Genomic DNA, 3,970 nt, shown 5'->3' with positions numbered 1-3,970 from the left:
GCCGCCGCCCCGTGAAGGGCGGGGAAGCCCCATCCTCCCTCGGCCCGCGCAAGGCGAGACCTTCACTTTCATTACGCCTTTAGGTTTCGTACAGCCCAATGACTCGCGCACATGTTAGACTCCTTGGTCCGTGTTTCAAGACGGGTCGTGAAATTGTCCAAAGCTGAAGCGCCGCTGACGGGAGCGATTATTCCGCCCGAGAGCATCCCGAGCCAACAGCGGCGCGGGTCCGGGGCCGGGCCAGGTAGGTCCGTCATCCGGGAAGAACCGCGCGCGCTTGCCGGGAGCCCGAGCGCCCAAAGGGGCGAATCGACTCCTCCAGATATACCGCCGGGCAGCCAGCCAGGACACCGGGGCTCTGCCCAACAGACGCGAACCGAGGCCCGCGGAAGGACAGGCTGCGCACCCGGGCCGTAGGCCGGCACCCAGCGGGTCGCGACGTCCTACTAGGGGAGAAGTGCGGCCCACCGCACACCGGAACGGCCCCACCCCGCGGCGAGTGGAAAGGCAACCGGACACGACCCCGCCGCGGATTGCTCCGCGCGGGCGGCCGGCCCCATCTGCCGAGGGCGGAGGCCAGTGGCCGGATGGGCGTGAATCTCACCCGTTCGACCTTTCGGACTTCTCACGTTTACCCCAGAACGGTTTCACGTACTTTTGAACTCTCTCTTCAAAGTTCTTTTCAACTTTCCCTCACGGTACTTGTTCGCTATCGGTCTCGTGGTCATATTTAGTCTCAGATGGAGTTTACCACCCACTTGGAGCTGCACTCTCAAGCAACCCGACTCGAAGGAGAGGTCCCGCCGACGCTCGCACCGGCCGCTACGGGCCTGGCACCCTCTACGGGCCGTGGCCTCATTCAAGTTGGACTTGGGCTCGGCGCGAGGCGTCGGGGTAGTGGACCCTCCCAAACACCACATGCCACGACAGGCGGCAGCCTGCGGGGTTCGGTGCTGGACTCTTCCCTGTTCGCTCGCCGCTACTGGGGGAATCCTTGTTAGTTTCTTTTCCTCCGCTTAGTAATATGCTTAAATTCAGCGGGTAGTCTCGCCTGCTCTGAGGTCGTTGTACGAGGTGTCGCACGCCACACCGCCAGCCGGCTGTGCACGCTACCGAGTAAGTACCGGTATGCGAACCGCCAGGCGACGGGCGCGCATCGCACGTTTAAGGAGACGCGGCCGGCCCCACAGGCGGCCACGACACTCCCAGGTCTGCGAAGCGGGGCAAACGCCGCGCGCTTCAGTATACGTAGCCGACCCTCAGCCAGACGTGGCCCGGGAACGGAATCCATGGACCGCAATGTGCGTTCGAAACGTCGATGTTCATGTGTCCTGCAGTTCACATGTCGACGCGCAATTTGCTGCGTTCTTCATCGACCCACGAGCCGAGTGATCCACCGTCCTGGGTGATCTTTTCGTAGTTTCCACTATCTCTTTCAAGACAGTTGCATAGGCGGGACTGAGGCGTGTGGCGGCCCCTGTTCCAGCGTTCAGTGTCCAACGGCCTCACGGCCGATGGGCGTCGTACGGCTCCACACCGGAGCGGACAGGCACTCGGGCGAAAGTCATTCAAAACCGGCGCCAGGCGCCAGGTGCCGCAGGCCAGCCGCTCCAGCGCTTCAGCGCTCGTACCACACAACATTGCCGTTAGTTTTGAGACGAACGCGTGGTTCCGCACGCGGCGCACAGCTACTGCGAGCCGTACAGGTAGCGTGTTGCGCGACACGACACGCACATCGAAAGACATGCAGTCTAGTCGGTAATGATCCTTCCGCAGGTTCACCTACGGAAACCTTGTTACGACTTTTACTTCCTCTAAATGATCAAGTTTGGTCATCTTTCCGGTAGCATCGGCAACGACAGAGTCAATGCCGCGTACCAGTCCGAAGACCTCACTAAATCATTCAATCGGTAGTAGCGACGGGCGGTGTGTACAAAGGGCAGGGACGTAATCAACGCGAGCTTATGACTCGCGCTTACTGGGAATTCCTCGTTCATGGGGAACAATTGCAAGCCCCAATCCCTAGCACGAAGGAGGTTCAGCGGGTTACCCCGACCTTTCGGCCTAGGAAGACACGCTGATTCCTTCAGTGTAGCGCGCGTGCGGCCCAGAACATCTAAGGGCATCACAGACCTGTTATTGCTCAATCTCGTGCGGCTAGAAGCCGCCTGTCCCTCTAAGAAGAAAAGTAATCGCTGACAGCACGAAGGATGTCACGCGACTAGTTAGCAGGCTAGAGTCTCGTTCGTTATCGGAATTAACCAGACAAATCGCTCCACCAACTAAGAACGGCCATGCACCACCACCCACCGAATCAAGAAAGAGCTATCAATCTGTCAATCCTTCCGGTGTCCGGGCCTGGTGAGGTTTCCCGTGTTGAGTCAAATTAAGCCGCAGGCTCCACTCCTGGTGGTGCCCTTCCGTCAATTCCTTTAAGTTTCAGCTTTGCAACCATACTTCCCCCGGAACCCAAAAGCTTTGGTTTCCCGGAGGCTGCCCGCCGAGTCATCGGAGGAACTGCGGCGGATCGCTGGCTGGCATCGTTTATGGTTAGAACTAGGGCGGTATCTGATCGCCTTCGAACCTCTAACTTTCGTTCTTGATTAATGAAAACATACTTGGCAAATGCTTTCGCTTCTGTTCGTCTTGCGACGATCCAAGAATTTCACCTCTAACGTCGCAATACGAATGCCCCCGCCTGTCCCTATTAATCATTACCTCGGGTTCCGAAAACCAACAAAATAGAACCGAGGTCCTATTCCATTATTCCATGCACACAGTATTCAGGCGGGCTTGCCTGCTTTAAGCACTCTAATTTGTTCAAAGTAAACGTGCCGGCCCACCGAGACACTCAATAAAGAGCACCCTGGTAGGATTTCAACGGGGTCCGCCTCGGGACGCACGAGCACGCACGAGGCGGTCGCACGCCTTCGGCTCGCCCCACCGGCAGGACGTCCCACGATACATGCCAGTTAAACACCGACGGGCGGTGAACCAACAGCGTGGGACACAAATCCAACTACGAGCTTTTTAACCGCAACAACTTTAATATACGCTATTGGAGCTGGAATTACCGCGGCTGCTGGCACCAGACTTGCCCTCCAATAGATACTCGTTAAAGGATTTAAAGTGTACTCATTCCGATTACGGGGCCTCGGATGAGTCCCGTATCGTTATTTTTCGTCACTACCTCCCCGTGCCGGGAGTGGGTAATTTGCGCGCCTGCTGCCTTCCTTGGATGTGGTAGCCGTTTCTCAGGCTCCCTCTCCGGAATCGAACCCTGATTCCCCGTTACCCGTTACAACCATGGTAGGCGCAGAACCTACCATCGACAGTTGATAAGGCAGACATTTGAAAGATGCGTCGCCGGTACGAGGACCGTGCGATCAGCCCTAAGTTATTCAGAGTCACCAAGGCAAACGGACCGGACGAGCCGACCGATTGGTTTTGATCTAATAAAAGCGTCCCTTCCATCTCTGGTCGGGACTCTGTTTGCATGTATTAGCTCTAGAATTACCACAGTTATCCAAGTAACGTGGGTACGATCTAAGGAACCATAACTGATTTAATGAGCCATTCGCGGTTTCACCTTAATGCGGCTTGTACTGAGACATGCATGGCTTAATCTTTGAGACAAGCATATGACTACTGGCAGGATCAACCAGGGAGCTGCGTCAACTAGAGCTGAGCAGCCGGCCGCCCGGGAGTGTGTCCCGGGGGCCCGCGCGAACACGCAAGCGTCCGCTCAATTATTCTGCAAACAGGAGGAGGCTGAGCTCCCCTGCACAACACACCTCGAAACCCTCTCAGGTCCCGGCGGCGCGCAGCGCCGTCCTAAGTACTTGGTCGGGTTCGAGAGAGGCGCAATCGCCCGGAGTTAGGCGAGTAGACGCTTTAGGTGCGACCACCCGTGCTCCCAACTGAGCTTGCCGCTGCCGACAGAGGCCCGGGAGCGTGCTGTCGTGGCATT

The 3,970-nt window shown here is 57.5% G+C and overlaps 2 non-coding genes across 2 annotated transcripts; both read right to left on the bottom strand.

Annotated features, from left to right (window-relative positions):
• Positions 1 to 1,253: 1,253 nt before the first annotated feature.
• Positions 1,254 to 1,408, bottom strand: LOC126444386 (5.8S ribosomal RNA). The gene has a single exon (XR_007582549.1). It is a non-coding gene; the product is annotated as a 5.8S ribosomal RNA (ribosomal RNA).
• Positions 1,409 to 1,759: 351 nt separating this feature from the next.
• LOC126444388 (small subunit ribosomal RNA) lies at positions 1,760 to 3,668 on the bottom strand. Its single transcript, XR_007582551.1, has one exon. It is a non-coding gene; the product is annotated as a small subunit ribosomal RNA (ribosomal RNA).
• Positions 3,669 to 3,970: the final 302 nt, after the last annotated feature.

The sequence above is a fragment of the Schistocerca serialis genome, unplaced genomic scaffold (assembly GCF_023864345.2).
Source record: "Schistocerca serialis cubense isolate TAMUIC-IGC-003099 unplaced genomic scaffold, iqSchSeri2.2 HiC_scaffold_258, whole genome shotgun sequence".
In the NCBI taxonomy this organism is placed as follows: Eukaryota; Metazoa; Arthropoda; class Insecta; order Orthoptera; family Acrididae; genus Schistocerca; species Schistocerca serialis.
Note: the sequence above shows the minus strand (reverse complement) of the source record. Positions and strands in the feature narration are given on the sequence as shown.